Source organism: Cyprinodon tularosa, unplaced genomic scaffold, assembly GCF_016077235.1.
Source record: "Cyprinodon tularosa strain WSP-4 unplaced genomic scaffold, ASM1607723v1 ctg227, whole genome shotgun sequence".
Taxonomy (NCBI): Eukaryota; Metazoa; Chordata; class Actinopteri; order Cyprinodontiformes; family Cyprinodontidae; genus Cyprinodon; species Cyprinodon tularosa.
Genome location: NW_024038846.1, coordinates 860,237 through 884,352, shown reverse-complemented (window position 1 = coordinate 884,352; position 24,116 = coordinate 860,237). Strand labels below are relative to the sequence as shown.

Sequence of the window (24,116 nt, the reverse complement as noted above, 5' to 3'; positions counted from 1 at the left end):
TGGCGCTCAGTTGGCTCAGCACACACTCACACACATATGACATAACTGCACCCACAGTTCACACTTTTGTTTCAGCATGGGGACAGATATCAGCCTGACTGAACGTTACTGAGGCCCAGAGGACAACATGCACTCAGGCAAGCACACACAAGATGCACATACCTTTTTATAGAGGTAGCTTGTAGAGTAGGGCACAACCTTGAAAAAGCTTTGGTCCAGGGGGAGTATTCCCTGAATGGTCTTCTTGCAAGATTGAAAGGCAGCTTTTTCATTCCATGTTTTCATCCATCCTTTTATTCTTACTTGTATAAGTGGAAATGGAAAATGTGATCCCTGATTTGTAAGTCATTGGCAGATAGATGGAGTTCTATAACCCTTCCACACTGTAGAGCAATAGGGTTTTAACAAAGTAAACTGAGTCAACTCAGTTTTTATTGTAAAGATAAACTAATGGTGCGTTTACACCAAACAGGTTTTGGGTGTCAAAGCAAGACAGTGTGGAGAGGTCCAGCGCTGTGACCGAGCATCGGGAGTGCCGCATCAAAGCGTTCTGGCGTCGGGAATTCTGAATTCTCAAAGCATCCAACGTTTCAGTTAATAAATTTAAACTTTTGCCGCTGGACGCCAGAGTGTCCACCTTTCTTTTTATTGCAAATCACAAAATCAAACCAAGCCAAAATTTAACCCTAAGAAAACTGTACTGGTAGGGATGCCTTACTTTTTGTGTGCACCCTAAACTTAAGCAGATATGTTTTTCAATGGAGAGTTACCAAAAACATTTTATCCTCCCTGCAAATGTTAGATTCTTTTCTGAGTGTTCTGTCATTGCTTTATGTAATTCTCTTACCAAATTAATGAAAGCTCTCATGAGACAACGATTAACAATGATTTATTGAATGTTCTGCTGGGGAATGAGTCTGGGCAGCTGGCAACAGGTCTTTTACGGCAGGAAAGCTCTGAAATGAGAAACAGCGTGAGGTGTTTTTGGGACAGCAGAACTTTGAGAGGAAGAATGGTTTCTTCTTACTTGGGCTGGAGATCTTGAACACCAGGAAGGGAGTGGTTGGTGGCTGGAGCTGAAATCTGGGTGGAGGTCCCGAGACTGATAGAATGGATGGCTTGACTGACTAAACCATCACAGAGAAGGCAGGATGGGGAGGTTGGCAGATGAGTGGTGAGGAGGCCAAAGGGAGCAGTTGCTAGTCATGGAGAATTTAACCTGGGGGTCCAATGGGAAACTTAGAGAGTGAATCCTAGAAACAGGAATTAAAAGCCTCAGAAGAAGAAACAGGAGGACAATATCCTACTTTAAGGTAAGACGTAATCCGACCTCTACTGGAACCTTGGCAGAGTAGATACACAACAGATAATAAGAAGGGAATGAACTTAGAGAAACATTGAGAACCAACAAGGACTAATTATCGGGAGCAGGGCTCGATGTTAACATGGTATGCAAACACTTAGTTGTTTCTTGCAGATTTTAAAATTTCAGTGGTGGTGCAGAAACATAAATCCTTAAATAAGTAACCAGGGAACACAGGAACCAATACAAATTGAAATGCAGGACTTCAGGAGGGAATCAAGAAAATCCAGCAAATATTTTCTGCAGTAGAGGAGTAGGACCCTTGGGAGCAGGTTTGGACAGAAGTAGCTAGAAGGGAGCTCCGGGGGAGGAAGATTGGCACTATGGGAAGGCAGAGAGTAACAAAACAGAGCTTAAAATATCTAGAAAAGAATTTAAAGTAAATGAAACTAATAATATCCGGGTTGGAGAGGACGTATCTTGGGGTCTTGTTCACAAATGAGGGGAAGACGGAGCGGGAGATCCATAGGCGGATTGGTGCGGCGTCTGCTGTGAAGCAGGCTCTGTACCGCTCTGTTGTGGTGAAGAGAGAGCACGTCCCACCAGGAGGAGGCCCAGCGGGAGACCCAGGACACGCTGGAGGGACTATTTTTCTGTTAGGGTTTATTATTTATACATCATGTGCACTGTTAATTTGTTTGTCAGATTAGACAGAGCAGAAGGCCTTCCTTCACATTGTGGATATCACGGTGTGTGCGGAGGTCATCTAATCAAGACAGCCTTTGTGTCTCTAAGAGTACAAAGGATATGGGCACATCTTGGAGCCGGTCTGATAGGAGAGCTGCTGTATCTGTAACCCTGAGACAGAGAGGCAACCTGCATGGAGTTCAAGACATGGATGGCGTGTCAGTTTCTGATACGGACAGCTAAGCATCCACATGATGCAACACATAGACTCACAAGGTATAAGAAGCAGGGGATGACCTTCATCGGGGCTCAAACTTTGCCGGACGCTTGCGGACGTGATTTTTGAGACCACAGCTGTGCATAGCTCAAAGCATTTTTCTCTGTCCTGTAACGACCTGATCTAGAATAAACTCTGTCACTTTTTTACTCCTGTTTCTATAGTCCTTTTTATATGGTTTTACCGAGTTTGAGTTAAGAGTAGTAAATAACTTGCTCCCAGGAAAAGAACCGTGTGAGGAGGCCCCGGGGCGCTACAGCCTTTACTTCCAAGGGGACAAATCTTCCTCACTTTAACAAATTGGTGTTTCCGCCCGTGACCTGGAAGCAAAACAACAGAGCCACCGATGGAAAAAGCTCCACAGCCTGCGTCCGAAACAACTGATAAGGTGAGGAGATTCCTTATTACAAAATATCTCCAGTGTTTTTACTGTTAAAACACTTTGGCTGTGTTGTGATTTTCTGAAGTGAGCTGAAGCTTTTTATGCAAAAGAGGACAGAGAAATTGCTCAGAGTGATTTTAGTTTTTTGTTTTTGCGGTTTTTGTTTTGTTGTATTTGTTGGTTTTTATTTTTTTTTTACATTGCGAACGTGTACACATAAAAAAAAAAAAGAGAGAAAAAGGAGAGAGAGAGAGAAAGAAAGTCGTGCGTTCTGCTGGGGGTAGCGGTTGAAAGTCCGACTGAAGGCGACTGCGCAAACGTCTTCAAGAACTATACTACTCACTAGGATAAGTTGGTTGGAAAGCCCAACGGTTTCTGCATGCAGAAAGGGACGGTGATTTTATTCCCGGTCTGCCTGCAGACACGAAAGATGCACTTCTGAAAACAGACGCACAGACAACCAGTCACATAGCCGGCTAGAGTTTGCCAGTATACCTCCCATAAGGACATTTACGAAAAACCGAGACTGATGATAAGGCGCGGATCAGGTTGGAACGGACCTTTGAGGTGTTTTTCTCTTTCCTTCTCTTATAAAAGGAAAAGAGAGAGACGATAAAATGATATTCCTCATAAAACTAGTAGAGACTGATGCCCGGATTAGGTAACTTGTTTGTCTAATCCTAAAAGTTGGTGGAGTGAACTAGGCGGAACTATATCTAAATCTTTTCTTTTCTCTAAATTTCCTTTCTTTTTTCCTTTTCACTGACGGACGTATTTCTTTGACGGACGCACTTCCTTAGCAGAGAAGCGGCTCACTGAAGTTTATAGGTAAAAAGTTTAAAGCACCGAGGGATCTCACGTAAGACGTCGAGGTCTAATTTTATACACTGTGTGAACGGAAGGTGTGAAAGATGGATGCATGTGGACTAGAAATTGAATCCAGAAACACCTCGTTAAAAGCGAGTCTGGATAAAGGGAGAAATATGATCATGGCGAGTTATCCATTGAAGGATGCAGAACACCACATTAGAAAATTTGATGAATGGGTTGAAAAAATTGAATGTTTGGGGAATTAGAGGGGCCCCCTCCAAACACTTCACAACGTGGTTTTTATTTGGATACACTAAAAAATAGACTGTCACAAGCTCGTGAAAAAATGGCTGGTGCTGGTGTGTTCGGACGAGACAAACACCAGAAGGAAAAAACTTTTGGATTTGATTAGACAAACCAAGTTCAATTTTAGTAACTATTTTTCTGACAAGGACCCTGAACAGGAACAGGTGGAGCAAAACGGGGCTCAGGGAGGTGAGCAGGCACTCGACACTTCAGAGGGTAAGAAAAACCTTTAATGAGTACATCTAATATTGCAGAAACAGAGCCTATTATGGACCCCAGTCCACACCAAGGTGTCAGAGAAATGTTTCGTAAGGCTGGTGATGCAATGATTCCATCAAACCCATGTGTGCAGATGCCTGTTATGGAGTTGCGTGACGGTCAGATAAATTGTGAAATAAGGCCTACAGAGGAAGAATTGGGACAAGAGGTACGAAAGGAGTTTCAGATGCAAGATTTAATAGAGGAGGCGGTAAATAAAGCATTTCAGCGAATGTCAACAATTGATAGCATGGGCACAGAACATGAAGGGCACAGTCTAGGGGCAGCTGACAGTCTAAGAGGGAGAGATGAGCAGAGGAAGCCACATACGGATAGCAATGAGGAAGATATGATACAAATGGAAAGGAAAGCTTAAAATATAAGAGGTTGATATATTTACAATTTACGATGTCTTGAAATGAACATTTTAAAGGTAAGAAGATCAATTAGTACATTTTCAGTGCTGTAAACCCCCGCCCAACATTGAGCTCCAGAAGGTGGATCACACAGAGCAGCCGTTCACTTAGAGGCAGGAGAGAGAAGAAAAAGAAGACACAGAGAGACTGAGTGCGCACAGGGCCGGTCACAGCAGAGGCAGGGCCCAGGAGTCTAGAAGCAGTTTTTACCTTAAAGACATCTACCAATTACTACACTAGAATGGTATTGTAATCTGCATTTAGAGTGACTGATTCAGGAGCTTATATTTGAAAATGTTAGACCACACAAGCTAGGTTTGTCAAACTGTAGCAAAGTGAATATAAATTAGACACTGATCACTGAGGATACTCTAAGGTGGATTAAATGGATCTTTACTCAGTCAACTGTTCAGAATAGAGTGGGTTACATCAAATAGATAAATTAGGACGGTTGAGTTCAGTGGATAAAAGAGAGGCAGACAGCAGTAGATGAAATGGAGGGTGAGTTGGATAGAGAAGGGGAGAAATGGGCAAAGAAGATCGATGTGCGGGTTCAGTAAGAATTAGAGAAAGGAAGTCAATGCAGCAATACTAGGGAGGCCGGGATCCCACTATTTGTTTAGTTATGGAGGTAGTTTTTGAGAAATTTCCAGCAGCAGTGATAGATATTTTGATTGAGGGCAGCAACTGTACTTTTATGGTTAATACGGGGGCCAGATACAGCCCCATGAATCTTTATGTGCCCACCTGCCAAAAAACTACACGGGTAATGGGATTTTCAGGAGAAAAACAAAACATACCACTTTTTCAGAACCCCTTAGAGGTGTTCTCATATTTGAAAATTCAAACATGTCATTTTTGGGGGACGTTTAGAATTAAAAATCATTGGGTGTGAAAACTTATTTTGGTGTCTAACGTGAGCAAATAAATCTTAGGTTTCCATAAATGTGCACATATAGTTTAACAAGGATCCTAAAATGAGGCTGAAAAGCACTGGTGCAGAGGTCTTAAGACCAGACTGGTGAAAAGATTATGATTTTTGTTTAAATTGGGAAAGAATCCTCTAAGAAGATAAATCTAAATTGATACTGATGGATTAAACAAACTTTATGTGGCCAATGTCTGTCTGTCTGTCCTAAATGTGGAATGCATGTGAGGTAGAATGTGTGTGGTCAAGTTGGGAATGATTAAGAATATTTTTTGATGTGACATTAACATGATTTGCATTTTTACAGGATTGAGAAGGAGCACTGGGGGCATAACAGAAGGGTAATCGTATCAAACATGTTGCTCAGGGGCCCCACCTAGGAGAGGCCATGACAAGACCAGAGCAGGTTGCTGCTGTAAGGTGTGAGGTAATTTTTGAGTGTGGAGTGCAGCTGAGATACTCTAGATTAATGGATTATAGATAAAAAAAAATAATAATTAAATATATAAGTAATTATGGGAGTGGGTGTTTTTACTTTTTGGGAAACTAAAAATTTCAGACGGGGGCATTACATGATTTTAATTTAAAGGTGGTTTCATTTTCAATCATTAGAATTGCATTAGAGATTGATTAGTTTCATTTTTCTCTCATTAGGATTTTATTAGTGATTGATTAGGGACAGGATAAATCACACTTCGAGCTGGAACTGGACACAGCATATGGCCAAGATACCCGCAGGAGCTCAGCAGATTAGGGGGGTCAACTTTTATAAACAAGACTGGAGAGTTAAGAACAATTTCGGTGTGACCTGACCCTGGGTTTTCTCAGCCTTCAGTTTTTATCCATAAGTATTTTTATCTGTGTATAATGCCGCTTGGAAACTGCCTAAGCACGAACTGATTAATTTGATTCTCTAATCATTATTAACACTAACACTTTTCACTGTTCATCTGGGCCTTACCTTCTTTGCATGACTTGTTAAATTCTGCTAACTTTACAAATTTCTGTGAATGAAGTGATTAACTATTGACTAATTGATGAATTTTTTGATTGCTTTTTCCTGGTAACAAACCAGAGGGGTCATTTACTTTTTCCCTGCTTGTAGAGAGTGACAGTGCGGCTGTCAGGGAGCAGGCAGGATTATTCAGAGGCCCATTTAAGGAGGATCAGGAGATCATTTTGCTTAAACATGTTCTTTTTTTCTTTTTCAGGCTGTGTTTGTAACAATCCTTAAATGTTAACATTTTTTCTTCCAGGACAGGCTGACAAAAGTCTCATCCTTCATTGTGTTTTGTTTAAGATGTGCATTAACCCTTATTTTCCCAACAGCTGCAGAAGTTCTGGCATGTGAAATGGACAACTTGGCTGAGAGTGACTACAGCAAGAGAGAGAGGGGGGTTAAGATAGTTGAAAACTTTTTGATAGGAGGATTTGAATAGGTTCGAACTGACTGGACTGACTTGGTTAGTAACTGGACTGGATCGGAACCATGGATTAGGACATTAGAGAGATGGTGTGAGAACGCAGCATGCCAGAGACAGGGTGTAGAGATTGTGGCTGCATGTTTTGTTCCCGGCTGAAGGCCATTCTGGTGAGGTCTGGGTTTGTTTTAATTCCTCTCTGGTTCTGATATGAGCTATGAGGTACAGATTGATGTGGTGGTTTGAAGCTCACAGACTTTTGTTGGGGTGGAATTGCGCCCCCATTAAGAGCAGTCATGCTGACAGAGGCATTTAACGAATGACAAGATGAACCAACAACTATTTGGAGAAGTCGGAGGCACCACTGGGGTTTTTTGTTGTCTTACATGTTTGTCGTTGTTTGTGTCTGTATGTTTGTTTGTTTTCTGTTTTCTGTTTGTTTACTAACATCTTAGCCTTTATGAAAAAAAAAAAAAAGACGTGGCACGCATGTTAAATTTTTTTGAATAGTTTTGACTACACTACGGATGGGAATGTTTCAAAATGAACAATGGATCTTTGTTTGGAGAGACATTGGACACTTTCTTTCTTGAGTCGCAGGATGGATTAACCTACAGGGGACACAGAGACTAACTTTGCTCCTAAACTACAGAAGGAGGGATGGTTTGCAGCTGCTGAGATGCGAACATTAAGGAAATGACTGGATGCCCACTGCTTTGGACGAGAAAAGAACACTGGCAGTGATGGGTTGATGGAAGGTCATGGGATCATCGGACAAGACAGATGAAAAAAAAAAAAAGATAAGTGAACTGACACACCAGATTTCTTATTCACAATGAAAAATTATGGGCAACTTATTTTAAACCGGTTTATTAATACAGATCTATGAATAATATTTTTGCTTTACGGAGATCAACAGGTAGATGTAATATCTTTCTGAACAACGCGGCAGTAGTTTGGGGATTATTAGTATTATTGCTTTATTTATTTATTTTCTTAAAGAGAAATATCAGAAGCGATGGCAACAACATAGAATATAAATTATAGGAGTAACTTTACCGACAGATTTTAAATGGTCTGCTAAATTTTCTCTATATCATCAGGGGGTGGGGTATTCTTACATAGAGGAATAAAAAAGCTGGCCTGGGAGCGCCTTGGGATTTTCCCAGAGGAGCTGGCCGAAGTGGCTGGGGAGAGGGACGTCTAGGCCTCCCTACTGAAGCTGCTACCCCCGCGACCCGACCCCGGATAAGCGGAAGAAGATGGATGGATGGATGGATGGATGGATGGATGGATGGATGGATGGATGGATGGATGGATGGATGGATGGATGGATGGATGGATGGATGGATGGATGGATGGATGGATGGATGAAACTAATAATAGAAAACAGAATTATATAAATCTGCTGTCCACCAACAGCTGAGAGATGGTTTTGATATATTTATTATTTAATATTTCCTTTGAGTTATAGCCTATTTTCACCTGTAAACTGTAACCCCTGTACAGTCGAAATTATGCCATTAGTACAGTGGGTTGAAGTGCCATTTTCTATTTTGTCATATGGGAGTAAACACAGAAGTCCCCATTGGTAAAATTCGCTTAACATTTGTGGCAATTGCATCCATCCATATAGTTTGAGCTGACTTCATGCAAGTTATAGAGAGTAATCACTGTGACAGGATAATATGAAAAAAATGTTACACAATAGTTAGTGCTGAAAGTTTTGGCTGCCACACTTATTTGGTGACTAAGCAAGATTATAGTAATCAGAAGAACCAAAGAGCTGACCTTCAGCATGTGTAATTTGCATAAAGAGTTTGGTTTTAGAGACCTGGCCTGAGAAATTAATAAACATAATTTTCCTTGTACAGGTTAAACCTGTATCTAGTTCTTTAGATTCTTTAGATGAATTGGGCAAATTAATGAGGATACTTCAACCAAAGTGAAAGAGCATCAAACATTGTCATCTAAGTGTACTCTTAATAGCACAGGCAGAAAGAAAGGGGGTCAGGAGGAGGAGGTGGGGTGCTTCCTATTAATTGTTCATGTAGCATACTGACCTCCTAATGTTCCTACCTACAACATAGGAGCTATATGGTTGCATACAATTATTTGCTTCCCAGGACAAATAGACCTATATGGGACATTTACAGGCAAGCTCACAAAATGTTATAACAATACATAATTTCTTCCCATGTACTCTGTGTGGCACGTGAAGACGTACACACCCTCTTAGTCTTGGGTTTAAAGTTAAGAAGTTAAAGGAATAGTACACCCAAAACATGATTAGCCTTCATTTTCTACTCACCCCCATGCTGAACAACACTCTGGAGTACTTTTTTGATATCTCAAATGCATCTGGAGATCTGGGAGGCTTCTTGCTGTCTGCTGACATTCAAATAATGGAGGTCTATGGTGACCAAGACAGAAAGGTCCATAAAAGTCCACAAAAAACGTGTCAATATTCCTCCATACTGTTCGTCCAATGTATTCCAAGTGTCCTGAGTGGGTAGCATCCAGAATTTACTCGAAACGAAGTCATTTAGAATGTTTTTAGAGCATAAACAGTAGTGTATAGGATTTCCTGAAAGCGCGCACATGCACGCTCACGACGCTACGGAAGCCGGCAGACCAAACCAGCGCATTCAGCTCGGCAAAGAACTCATGCTCTTCCTCAACACTGAAGTCCTCAGACATTTTTCTTTCGTTGTTTCTTTCTTTGCACAGGTAAACAGCACATTTCTTCATCTACGCTTGCATTATTGGCAGAGCAGACGCTGAATGCGCACTTTCATCTGGTTTGGTCTGCCGGTTTCCGTAGCGTCGTGAGCGCGCATGTGCGCGCTTTCAGGAAATCCTATACACTACTGTTTATGCTCTAAAAACATTCTAAATGACTTCGTTTCGAGTAAATTCTGGATGCTACCCACTCAGGACACTTGGAATACATTGGACGAGCAGTATGGAGGAATATTGACACGTTTTTTGTGGACTTTTATGGACCTTTCTGTCTCGGGCACCATGGACCTCCATTATTTGAATGTCAGCAGACAGCAAGAAGCCTCCCAGATCTCCAGATGCATTTGAGATATCAAAAAAGTACTCCAGAGTGTTGTTCAGCATGGGGGTGAGTAGAAAATGAAGGCTAATCATGTTTTGGGTGTACTATTCCTTTAAGTTGTTTACTGCATTTGTTTAATTTGCAGTTTTTATCCTTAGCCCCGGAAGAACATAATCCTTGTGCTCCAGTCTGTTAATTAGAGTGAGTAGATTTTCCTGCTTCTCTCCTTGTCAACCTCATTCCTTCCAGTGGTGATAAGGCGTATTAATACCTGTCTTTTTCTATTAGTGTCCGCCAGATTTTCTCCTTGCTTGTATGTTTATTCCAGTAATTGTGTGCTGCCTTTCTGTGTTCCTGTGCTCACCTTGAAAATCAGAGGATACTTATTGGCTTCTGTCTCTGCCTGTCACGGTCTGTTCTATCTTTCTCCAGCCTGTTCTGCCATTTACCAGTCTGTTCAGCCATCAACTGCTATCACACTCATAATAGTTTGCTTACTGTACTTAAAAACAACAATTTCAATATTCCAAAAAGTTTCTACCTTTTCTCTTTTATTTTGTAACTACTTATCAGAGGGTGCCAAAAATGTGAACAGAATACAGAGTAGCTTGTAATTCCAGTATCAAAAGAATTGCTGCTTGCTTTTGTATGCCAACATTGTTACATGGCCAATTTATTAGCACCGTTTATTATATTTGTATGAACTGGTAAAGCTGTAAAAAAAAAAAAAAGTCAAAATACAGGATTTCAGATTTCATCACAGCAAAAACTTTTAGTTGTTCACATAATTTTTTTTTTTTTTTGAATTTGTGAAAAAAGCCTCGACAAACAATGTGGACAAAGAAGAATAAGAGCCATTGTAAACCTTTCGGTGATGACTTTTTTGGGTGCAAAAACTGTAATGCATAGTAGCAGCTATACAAAAAAAATATAATGAAAAGAGTGAGAGAAAAGGAATGACACTGTTTTTTTTATGTTTCTTGCACAGCTAAGTCTATATCCATTGCCCTGGTTGTAGGGATGAGCCTATAGGGAATACATCAGTTAATCCTTGACAATGCTTCTCCGATCGTCATCTTGGAACAGTCTTACTGTAATAAAAAAAAACAACAACACTTATGTAAGCTTGATGGTCTCACATACACATATAAAAACAAGCAGCCTAGCACCCATGACTGCAACATGAACTGCATGAATAGACAGCTGGGTGAGCGCGGTCTGATAGATGTGAATCAGGAGATGGAGAAAGAATTATATAACACAAATCTTAAGCTGAAGTGAAGCTGTGACTTTAAGCCATTGACCCCTTTTTCCAAGAAAGGCTCAAATGTGTTTTCAGATCACTTGATATGTTTTTTTAGATTTTATATGCTTTCTAAAAATCATACTTGTCATGCTACCCAGGTCTTTGGGTTCGTTTTAGAATACCCTTGATGCTTATATCCAAGGGCGTTTTTGTACTATTAAAGTGTTAGCTCCTAAATTTGTGTTTCTGTTCAGTGTTTTATACATTTAAATTGTATTACTTTTAGATTATTTTCTTTTGCTCAATAGATATTTTCAAGCTCCCCTCTATTTGTGTTTTTTAGTTTGTTCCTCAGCTTCCCTGCTTTTATTCTGCCACAGCAGCTTTATAACCGCACAACTTCTGTGTCGCTTGTTTTCACTGCTATTCGCCATTGCCTTCCAACAACTCTCCACTACTCTCTTCATTAGCCTGTCTGATTTCTTTATCTGAGCTAAGTGACCTCTTGCTTCTGTGATTCACAAGTTTGCCTATTTTCTTATAACCAAAATTCTTTTACATAACATCTGTTGTTTTTCCTCCTTTTAAACACCACCTTTGACTACAATTTGGGATGGGTTTTGCTTGTGGAAAAAAAATATTGAAAAATGGTCTGATTCCTGGCACTTGTGCTGGTTTTATTCAGAATTCAACACACCTGTCAGCTCCACCCTGTTCCCCATCAGAATCACCTGCTCACCTGACAATAGGACCAGCTCTCAGGCCAGTCACTAGTGCTGGATTATCAAAATTGAAAATTCTGGTCCTAACCTTTGGAGCCCTGCATTGACAGGCTATATCTTATATCTTAGACTTGATTCAGCCTCACTTTTCTTCTCACAGTCTGAAAGAAGCCGTTTTAGGACGAGAGGCGTTAGGTCCTCCCAAGCTCTCACACCCAGACTGTGCAATGGACTATAACTTTACCTGCATTTGGTAAACTCCATGGTTGATTTTAAATAAACAACTAAAACATTCTTTTTTAACCAAGCATTTTAGACTAATTTTTATTCATGTATTTTGTATATATGTGTTTTATGCCTCATATTGTACAGCACTTTGAGATGCTTGTCTGAGAAAGGTTTTATATAAATAAACCTTACTGTATCATCTGCCAAACTTTTGGCCCACTACGCCAAATTACAAAGGATCCATAGAAGACCTGTGATGTCACACAGATGGTTTGATAGCAGTCTATTTAATAACTAAAGACATGAATGTCAAACGTCTACAGAAATGTAATCTTGTGATGATAAGTTTCATGAGCACTAGAATGATGATGGAGTGTTTGAAATAGAAGAGAACCTGAGAATACTTAAAGTTATAGTGGAGAATGTTTTTCCAGATAGATCATCAAAATAAGTGGTCCTCCTAATTGTCAATCATTCTAGTGATATGAATATCTAAGGCCGTCCTACATGCTCGTCCCCATTTTTCACTAACTATTGGCGAGTCTGACATACCGGAAAAAATGTAAATCGTTTTTAAAGTAAGCACATATGAGCGATGCAAACAGCAACTTTTAAACAAAGCATGCATGAGGAGAAATTGATTCGTGCACACTCTTGCACGTGTTAAATAGACGTTCCCCCTCAGGAGCGGGTTGTGCATGTGCATTTTTTTTTTCTTTTTTAAAGCAGAGGGGGCGGGTCTTTTAAAAAATTTGGTGAAAATCCACCATTATACTTTTAAGAGACTTGACCATTCTGCAAGATTGGCATAAAGGCGGAGGACACGTAGTCAGCAGCCTGTGAGCATAGGTGTGTTCTCTTGAAGGTTTGCTCATCTTAAGTGGGTATTTGTATTCAAGGCCTGACTTATGTTTGTGCTCAGATCAATGCCTATTGTTGTTTTGCCGAAAAAGTTTAGCATTTAATCCGATTTACTAATCAGAAGGGTGAAAACATCAGATTTGCGAAACTAAGGCACAAGGAAACCAGCAAAGTAGTAACTGATTATCTGCAGAAAAAATTGCTAGAAGCATTGATAACTTTAACCAAGATGGTAGAATTTGACTAAGCAAAATAGTTTTGCTTATCTTCATACTCTGTGGCTGTTAATTTATTTACCTAAACATATGTTATTGTACATTACAAAGCTAATCCATTATATTGTCAAATGTCTCTAATTCAGACTTTTTACTGCCTTTCTTCACACTAAAATGATCCATTTCAAGAGAACTACAGCACAATAATTTCCCCATAACTAATCAAGACAACCCCTGCATATATTTGCTTTAATGGCAACAAATCATGATGCGCCTCTTAATGTAATGCTGTTTACCAAGCCTTGATTAGAGAACAACTGACAACTAGTATTTTGAGAGTCATCCACATGAAATGACCAGAAACTACACAAAAATATATTGGATCCTTGTTCAAACTTTTGGCATCCATTCCAGATACTTTTAAGAAGAAAAAAAAATCAGCAAGTACTATTCAATTTATATTCTGCATCTATTCATTTTACTATGAGCTACTCAGAAAGTTTGTCTTTGAATTAGATGCATGAGACAGAAAACTGTTTATTAATCACAGACGAACTTAGAAATTAAAAGTAGTCAATGAAATCCAACATATGAGGAAATAAATGTTTTTTATTTATGTTTTACGACATTAAGATGATATACTTATACCAATCAAACTTGGAAACCTATTGTAATATATTGTAGTACTTCTAATGAGAAATAATATAATAATTTCATTTTGCCTTTGATGTTACAACCGCAAAAGTTAACACATGTTTAGAGGGTTTTATGTTGCATGTCAACAGAAAAGCAATACTTAATTGAGAGTGGAAGCAAAATGAAATGTGGAATACAAATTCTCAGACATAAAATGTGAAAATTGTGGAGTACATGTAGTTTTAAGCCTTTGGTGCATCTTTTACTGCATTAATATTAGCCTTTAGTCTTTTAGGGTATGTTCCTACCAACCGTCTTCATGTAGAGGGTTCACATCTGGCTGGTGAAAACCTCATGAAGATTTAATCTATTGGTTTTAAAAAAAAAATGTCTTCCTAGACAGTGAATCTAACTCAATAACAAGTGGAGTTTGCTGAGGACATTTATATAGTCCCTTATTGCATTTTTATTTTATTTAAAAGACACATTGGAGGCCAAGCAGCCAAGCCATTTGCTAAATAGGGCCTTATGGACTGACTGTGCAAGCATTTCACCTTGGATTGTACTCCAGCATCGCCTGTTTTTAATAGCTGTCAGCAATAAAGAAAAAAAAATAATAATTCTGCTCGGAAGTAAATAAAAAACTGCAAAATCGATAAAGAAATATTTAATTCTGAAGGGAATTTATATAAATGTGGTGTTGTTTGTTTGCAAGCCTTATGTAAATGAAGAAAAAGTGTCATATTCTTTATTTTTTTACTCTGATAATATTCAAATGTAAGTCAGATAATTTAGAATCTATGTAACTAAACATTAAGTAACTGATATGCTAGTTGTTTCACGTCCAGCTAATTATATAATGGACCTAAATAAAAAAAAAGGTAAAAAAAAGTCTCTATCATTGGATGTTTTTAAAGCATTGTATATATTGTTTACAAAAGCTGAAATCTACAGAAAAATACAAAATTGTGTTTATGGTAAGTCTGTATCTAAAAAAAATAATTATTTACAATTGGAACTAGCTGATACAATAGACAGGGAGACAGAAAGAGTAACTGGTATGAATAAAATGCAGGATAAATAGTGAACACACTAAAAGATTGTGAATAATGGAGATGTTCTGGATGTAATCATCTGACAATGCATCTGGCAATGTTATGGCCTTGTACAGCATGAATTGACTCCAGATCCAGGAGATGGGATCTTACTTTCTCTTATGCAGTCTTTGCAGGCTGAGATATGTCCTTGTTGTCCTTTGCTGTGGAGCTGCTATGCCAAGCTGACATGATGTGAAATCGTAAGCTTTTAATCCTGGCCCCAAATAAGTTAAAAAGGGCTGAGTAGAGAGAACAGTCTGTTTTGATGTTCTATGAAAGAAGAGCCATTGAGGGCCTACTTAGTTTCCTCTGACCTTTCAGTCCAAGAGTGGTTAGAGGAAATACCTAGGAACATTATGTGGACCTTACCCTCCACAACATTCCCATGTGTGCAGTGTTGTGCAGTGTTATAGATCAGAATTACAACTTCCCGTTCCAGAACTACAACTCCCATGTCAGAGCATCAGATTATGGATGTAATCTGAGTCCATCCCTCTGAAATCACATCCTCTAGCCACAGCACCTTTAAAACCACCAGAAACCTTTTTTTATTTTTCTCTTCCTCAGGACCTTGGTCTGACGCAAGAAAAGACCCAACACCCAGCTGGACATCACGTTACATGTGTGTTAGTGTTGCTTACAAACTAAACAACCATGCTCCTTGTGTGGTTAACAGAATAGTTATGGGTAAAGAGAATAAAGAGGGCAATGCAGAGAAAAAAATCCTGCAGGGTGCTAGTGTTGAGGATCAGTGTTATAGATGTGAATTTCCCCCATCCTCATCGCCTGGGGCCTGTTGGTGAGGAGGTCACTGATCAAGTAAAAAGGTGGTGAGGATAAGTCCAGGTTGTGGGGTCTGTTGTGGGACGGACGGTTTATAAAGCTGAACAGAAGTTAGCAAATATCATTCAAACATATATGTTGTGATTCTTCAAATGAGTCATGGCTGTGTAAGGTGCTAACAAGACAACACCCTCTGTAGGGCGACTTCCATGGTGTCCTTGATGTCCTTTTTGTTTTTTCAGCAAAGGCACAAGGACCTAAGGCAGACGGGGGCAATAAAAAACATTGCAGCGACTGGTTGAGGATGGCAAGAGTTGGTTAGCACATTATTTCAGGGTCTGATTAGATACCTTGTTTTGGCGTGCAATCTTGTTGCTGGTTATCATCCTTAACGTGGAGGTCATTTAGTGCAGCTGGCAGATACTCCACCTCTGGCTCAAGAAGATGTTCAAAACTGAATCATGGAGAATTGAAGTGTGCAAACAAGCTGTTAGATGTTCAATAATTTGGGGTTGTGGCTGACCTGCTAATAGCTGCACTTGTGAACCACAATAGTCCTGATACCTCCACATATTAAGTGGATTGTTATTGACACTCTTTGAAACCTTAACTGCACACTTTGGTGTCTTCCTGGAGGATGGTGACTAGATCTACGATCAATAACTAAATTTTTGGGATTTCTATAACAGTATAAACATTCCTGCTGCTTGGTCAGTGCTCTCTTTTTCTTGATTCTCTGCAGATACACTGCTTGACCTGACTGTTTGGGAGAAAGGACAGACGTAAGCTTGAAATGCCTCCCAGGCTTGACACAGCACTGTTCCAGCTGCACTCTGTAATTACCAGCAGCACAATCAGCACACTCGTTAATTTCACCTGACTGACAGCCCCTGACGGCTCAATTGCGGAAAATGCACTGGTACAACTTCATAAGTAAATGGAACCGACATCATGAAGCATTCCTTGCTAAGCATTCAGAAAAATGCAAATAATGCTCAGTTTCGCATTGCAGTACATTAAACATCTCCCCACTAAAAAGACCTTGTTCACCAACAGATGGAAACACAAATATTTAAAAAATAAGGTAAAAAATATTACAATTTCTCTTACACTATGTAACACAAGGTGCTGCTGTGACTGCTCGCAAAGAGAAGAGCTTTCCGCCTCTCGGACAGTATTGATTTAATCATAAAAGAATGTGAAGGAGAACAAACTAGATTCCTGCAGCAAAGTAATTGGGCTGAGTGAGCCAGCAGAATTGGCCCAGATAAATAGGTCACATAATAGGCTGTTCATCGCTGCAATTTGACATAATGCAAGAGACAGCTGAGGTTCAATATGTGATATTGAAAAGATGCTAGGACTAAAAGGGAGAATAAGGTAAACATTGAGTGGGTGCACATTATTTGTGAAATAAGGTGAGTTGATTGTGGCCAGACAAGACCCAGAAGGTAATGAACAGACATTTGTCTATGTAAAAATGTGTATTTCCTTCCGCATGATGAGTAAAGCCCCAGATAAGCAGAATGACTGAGTCCTTTTTTATTACTTTTGGTTTGCAGCCTTCCTACATGACAGAATCTCAAGAAATGAATCTTTCCAACTTCCCAGCATTGATTTGTTACCCTCCATGATGTGAGTAGTGTTCCTGGGAGTGCAAAGGAATAATTTACAGCAGTAGGGGTCTGTAAGCTGTCTGCTGAATCAGACATACTGTGTGTGATTTACAAAAATATTCAGAAGCCTTACAGTTTTTCACATTTTGTTATGTTAAAACCATCAAATTCAATATATTTTATTTTACTTTCATGTGTTAGATAAACATATGCAGTATGTTAAAAATGCAGTAAGTAAACAAATACAAAAACAGTAACATGCATATTTATAATTTCCTCTTTTGTGCCACAACTAAATAAAACCAAAACGCCTTGAAGGAACATTGAGGGGCTACAAGTTTAAGATTTACCACATGCCATGCAAAGGACACTACAAACATGTAGGAGAATGGTTAAATTATTTGGTCCACACACAATGCCATGTGTGGTTCAAATCTAACCCTTTACACAAGTTCCAGAACACTACAACAGCAGAGTGAAATCTCTTACAACTACCCTCATGTTATAGAGATGCAAAGCAATTGCTGATCAAGCCTGGTGAGATGAAGCATAGAGAATAAATATGGGACAGTTCTGGGAAAAAAACAAAACAAAAAAACTGTCAGAGGCTGCAAAAGAATTGAACCCTGGGAGTCAAAGTTCACCAGCTGAAGTGTCAATAAAATTGTCAGGGTCAAAACGTATTCATCTGGTAAAGTGACCCAGTTAAAGTCAAGAGCCATAGTGTAGTTTTCATATTTCAATTTTGCATTAGATATTGTCCCTCTGGAGTCAAGTTGTGCAAAAGTTATAATGACTTGCTGTGGCAAACCCTGAAGGGAGCATCCAAAAGGAATTAAAGTAGTCATTCAGAAATAAACTCGAAATTTACTCAGAAGTCACTCATGGTAACATTTAAACGTAACCACCACCCATGTCATCGATTTTCAACCAGTTCTTTGGCATTTACCCTGTTTTTAGTAAATGAAGCTCATCAGAGTTTATATTTTATAGATGCTGTATGACTTGATTTTTAAATATGCTGTTACATTACTTTGCCTACCATCAAAGGCTCATCTATCCTCTATCAGGTGATGGTACTACTCCATGCACCACCTGTTATAGATCCTCAGATGCTTCTGCAACATAGAACTACTTCAAGCCAATGTGCAAAATGCATATGTATCTGTTAAACCAGCAACCTAAACCTCAAACTCTGCAAGTGGAGGGACTCTTTGTCCAGTAGATAACATCCCAGAGGACCTTGGTGGCAAACAGTGCATGGTCAAAAATGAACATTATCAACATCCTGGGATCGGTCAGATGTTGCTGAAGCTGAGATATTTAAATTTTTAGTTATAATATACAGTTTGTTTCTGCTATAAGCTATTTTCATTCTAATTTGCCATTAGGATTAAAGAGCATAACCAGTCATGTCTTTGTACTTTATATTTCATTAGGTGCAGTGGAGGTCAAAGTAATGCACAACACTTTTCACCACTAGGTAAGGACACAATCTGGTACGCAGTAGACAGGATCTGTCCACCTCAACAGGTCACAGGAGGCATTGCCCACAAAACTTAATATACAAGGTTGTGAGTAAATGTTGGGACTACAGTAACACAAGTGAGTTACACACACACACACACCTACAGTCATTGATTATAAGTCTGAGCAGTTTTTAAGAGATTTTTTTATTATTATATTTGAAAAAAGAGAACTCAGTCAACTACAGCTTGTCATTTCAGCCGTAGAGGTGTCCACTGCTTAGTAGCCTTTATTGTAAAACCCCCAACTGTATATTGAAATGGATGGTACAGTCACTTGCAGATGATATTCACATTGAGACTTAAAGGGGCAATATAGACAAAATCAGACAGCAGAGACTGGACAAAACCATTTATATGGTATATAAATAAATGTTAGCTACATGAAAACTCAAACGTGTTTCCATTTGTTGATGTGTTTCCATCTCCTGTTTAGTGCATTAAATCCTTTTTCAGGATTATTAATATTTTATTTTTTGCAAAATAGAGGAATTTCATTTCATTTTGATTTTTCCATCTGACCTATCAAATACAATAGTTCAGATGTCCATAAAAACATTGATGGGATTGTGGGTATTTGTGCTTTATTTGTCAGACAGTCACATATTTGACACCTAATGAATTGACATTGAGTTCAAGGTTTACTTAGTGGTTACAAGTTACTTGGATTCTGGAGCTGCAACACAAACCAATACCACCCCCCCACCACAATGTTTGAGAGTTGGTAAGGCAAATGTTTGTTACCAACAACTTTAATAACACCTTCCATTTTATTTCGCCATGCCATTCTAAATCACCATTTAGCTGGATATACATAAAGTTGATGAAAACCACCTGCTTCATTGCTTTACATGTTTGTTCCTCTAAAAAATATATTTTTATATCAAGCCACATCAACATCATCAAGTCTTTTGCAGCTATATGAAATTACTCTATTTTTTTTTTTCAGGTTAAAAAATAACTAAGAACTCCATCAAATCTTTGGTATTACTTAGATAAGGTGATGCTGTTTAGTTTAAACTTATCTAAACTTATCTAAATTTCTACCTCATGACATGATATGCCCTTTTAGACTTTTAAAGGCCAAATAAATTACAATGGCAACTAAATTTTGGCCCATAGTATTAAGTTTGATACATGCTTTAAAAAGTGCCAAAGTAAACTACAACTAATGCACTCTTTATGTAAATACAAGTGATGTTATTTTGTGTAGGTGATGCTGTGAGTTTTTATTCACATTGTTCTTCAGTGCTGTTTACTTCATAGGCTGTAGCAAAACAACAATTTCGTTTACAAAAAATGCGCTCAAGAGGACCGGTGCAGATTAAAATGCTTTGTGCCTGAAAATTACATGTACCATTGCCTCTTTGTTACCAGCCAAGAACAACAGCCACGTAAATGTACTAACAATGCAACTCTTGGAAGCAGTTATTATTAAAACTCGTACTTTTTTTTCTTCAAAAACTCGAAAATGTCAAGGTTGGGTGGAGGTTGTTTGAGGACCCTAATGCAGAGTTGAGGAGACAGAGATGAGTTCTTGCAGATTTAATTTGAATGCAGGTGGCAAAAGAAACACAAATACAGGAATAAAAAATAAGAAATCAAAACCAGGAAACACCAGGGGGGAAACACATGAGGATAAAAAACAATGAAGCACTGACAAACTGCATGGGAGGAGTATATATGGAAGAGATAACAAAGACTGGACAAAGTCTTTGTTATCTTTTGTCCTCATTTGTAAAATCAGACTAATCAGACTTGTTATCTTTTACAAAGACTCCTGGCTAATCAGCTGATAAGCAGCAGGTGTGGATAGAAGCAATGGGAAAGGTGACTGGCACAAGGGGGCAACAGAGAGCAACACAACACTGCTTAAATATAACTAGAAAACAACTACAACGAGACAAAACAGAAAAGAAACCAATGACCAAGAAAACAAAAAATAGCAGTTTAACTGAAAACCTAAAAAGAAACTAAAAAAAAGTCCACAAAGGCCAGAATCATAACAGTAAATATGATCCAAATGTGGGATAGTAATCACATTAAGTGTAGACAGTATTCTAATGAGTGAGTACCCTGTCATACCTAGCCACTTTTAAAAACAGTGAAAAGAAAAATATATATTTTTTATATACTAAGATTTTTGGAGCTACAAAAGTAAACAAATACAGTAAACCACACTTCTAGCCTCAGCACAAAAGGATTAAGATATTTTTTTTATTAAGTTTACTCTTGTCTCTAAGAAAAATGTAATTTAATGCACTGGGTCATCATACACTCTGACTCCTGTGGTTTGTTTTCAAAACTGCACTAACAGAATTTGACATAAAAAAGAAAGAACTTTAACTTTTATTAAAATACATGTTTTTATTGTTCATTTTTTTTGCATTCAAAAACTGATTTGACCATTTTTAAATGTAAATGAACACACAGCAGACGATGAGCAAGCCGCACGATCGTTCTGTTATCAGAGCCAACAGCAGAGGTGACATTTACACTATGACAGGAAAAATGATGAGCTATCAATCTCCCCTGCAAATATACGCACACAGAGGCTTGCATGCTATGAATAAACGTGATGAACTTAGCCAACGGCCATATCTGACATGGCTACAGAATGGAAAAAAGCTCCAATACCTTGAGGGTAAATCCGTTCATATAACATCTTCCATCATTTGCACATATTCATTATCTTTCTTTCTCGATTGCAGACAGTCATTAGCAAAGCTGTTAAAGAAATCATGAAATGCAATCTCACATTCTTGAAAATTCCTTCCAGTCTATTTTTGCTTGTTTCAATCTTTTTAGAACCCCTTGTGGTTTTGCTCACACACTTAGCAAAGACAAGTACATTCAAACAAGTTTATTTATAAAAACTATTTCGTTTTCATCTCGGAATCAAATTAAATTATTTTCTTGTTACTTATACCAGAAACCTGATCATTCTGTGGCAGTTTCCAAAATATGTATTATCACTGTTAGTTAATAGATGTGTGGGGTGCCATTCCACCAAATAGTCTGATTTTACAAATGAGGCCTAAATAGACAAGAAATGGGTTTAAAAATTTGCTTTAAATGGTCCTGTTTATAAGTGACTTAACAGCCACATATTAATTGCATAGGGTTGAAGCTTTTTGAGGAGAAGCTGGCAATGGGCCTCTGAAAACAGATTTTCCCTAATTCTTTTCATATGTGTTGACAATATCAATGCAATTAACCCTAAAGGCATTATTATAACCCTAAAGGCATTATTTAACAGTGTGTCGAAAGTATTAATTTTTATTACTCAAGTAGAAGTTTAAATCCTACTGTTTAAAAACACTTTTGTTGAAGTTAGAGTATCAACTTAGGCTGTTTATTCAAGTAAAAGTGTAAAGGTACAATTTTTTAAACTAGTTAAAGTATAAATGTAAAAATAATGCAGAGAAAAAGGAAAACATTTTCTACAATTCTGGATGAAAACTTCCTTAGACTTAAGTTTCTTAGTTTTATAAAAAAAAAAAAAAATGGCAACAGTGTCAAATTTAACTTTGCATCATCTTGAAAAACTTTGTATTGAGGTATGTGATGAACAACAAGCTGGTGCAGCACCAGCTCCAAACACAGAGAAATGAAATGTCTGGATGAAACAAAAAATGTTGTTGGGTTTTATTTTTTCAAGTACCCACAGACCATAACAAAACTGTAAGGAGAAGAAATAAAAAGTTGTGCAAAATGTATAGAGTAGATAGGCAACATTTCGACTTGAGTAAGGTCGGGAAGTATTTGTTCTTTGCTGCTTGACACCTATATCAAGCTGCAAACAGGGGTATTAACAGGGGTAATAATTTTATTTTACCAAAAAAATATTCTCTCTACAAGTAACATTGAGGTCAGAGTCCTAACTTTGTGACAATCTGTGGAGAAAGCTAAATATTAAAGTAGTGACTGTCAAAATGTCAAAGTAAAGAAGAAAAATATGATCTTAAAAATAAAAAAATATCAGGAGGGTAAAAACATTTTTTTCTATATGGCCATTTTCATCAACTGTAAACAGGTTATAATTAGTATTATAGTTATTTTAAATTGATAGTAATTTTAAACAAGTTTTTTAGAGATGCTAGGGTCATGAAATAATGTGTTAAATAAACAAAATGTGGTGTCTGAGCCTGTTAATGTGCAGTTTAGGTAGTCCCCTCTCCCCCTCTCTCTCCCTCTCTAATAGGTGTGGCTTGGGAGTTGCTGGCTGCACACAGCTGAGACTAATCTTCTTCTGGAGCAGTATTTGAAGCCTGGCCACCTGTGTGCTCACTGCCTGATGGTCACCGTTTGTTGGTAGATGTGCCAACTTCTCTCCCTTGTGGAAATTATCTCTTCTGATTTTTTGAAATAGGAAGAATTAATCTTACCTGTGCTCTGTCTACCCAGGATCCAGCTCCTGATCTGTCTCCAGCTACCAAGCCACACCACCCACCTCCCTCAACTCTAACTGCTGCTGAGAGCTTGCCTGCCACCTCCAACTGCCACTGCTTCCAGAGACACCTTCCTTCACTTTCAGCCTGTGAACCAAAGAATAAACTTTGCACCTTTCTCCTAGCCTGGCTGTCTGCATTTTGGGTCCAGCACCTAGCCTTCACAGTACCATCAGGCCACACCATGGACCCAGCAGACCCAGAAGAATTCCGGAAGGCCCTCTCCAACCAAGGAATCTTAATTGGAAAGCATGACCAGCTACTTACAGAAGCCATGAGCATTCTGCAGGATCTGAGTCACAAGGTAGCTCACATTGCCTCTCGGCTTCCCACTCAAACTCCACCTGAAACCCCAGCAGCAGTGAGTAATCCTCCTTCTCAGGCTCAAGCACACCCCCCACCTATGGCTAGAGAACCTTTTGTTCCACCCCCAGAGAATTACTCAGGTGATTTTGGTTCCTGTAGTCGTTTCCTGTTACAGTGTTCCCTGGTTTTTGATCTGCAGCCATCCAGCTATCCTGATGATCGCTCTAGAATTGCCTATGTTATCAATCTACTTAGAGGTAAGGCTAGTCAATGGGCGACTGCTTTATGGGAAGGGGAGTCAGGGGCTCTTCAGTCTTATGAAGATTTTACCTCTGAGCTACGCCGTGTTTTTGACCATCCTATTAAGGGTCGGGAGGTCGAAAAGAGGTTGTTAAGCCTACGTCAGGGGACTTCCTCAGTAGCTAGCTTTTCGATAGATTTTCGTATACTAGCCGCTGAAAGTGGGTGGGACTTCAGGGCGTTGAGAGCTGTGTTTGTAAATGGTCTCTCTGACCAGATTAAGGATGGGTTAGTTTCCCATGAAGAGCCTAGCTCATTAGATGAGTTAATCTCACTG

At 38.8% G+C, this 24,116-nt stretch overlaps 1 long non-coding RNA gene across 1 annotated transcript; it reads left to right on the top strand.

Annotated features, from left to right (window-relative positions):
* Positions 1 to 3,850: 3,850 nt before the first annotated feature.
* Positions 3,851 to 5,189, top strand: LOC119784460. Its single transcript, XR_005280935.1, has 2 exons — positions 3,851 to 3,981; positions 4,118 to 5,189. It is a non-coding gene; the product is annotated as an uncharacterized LOC119784460 (long non-coding RNA).
* The last annotated feature ends 18,927 nt before the right edge of the window (positions 5,190 to 24,116 follow it).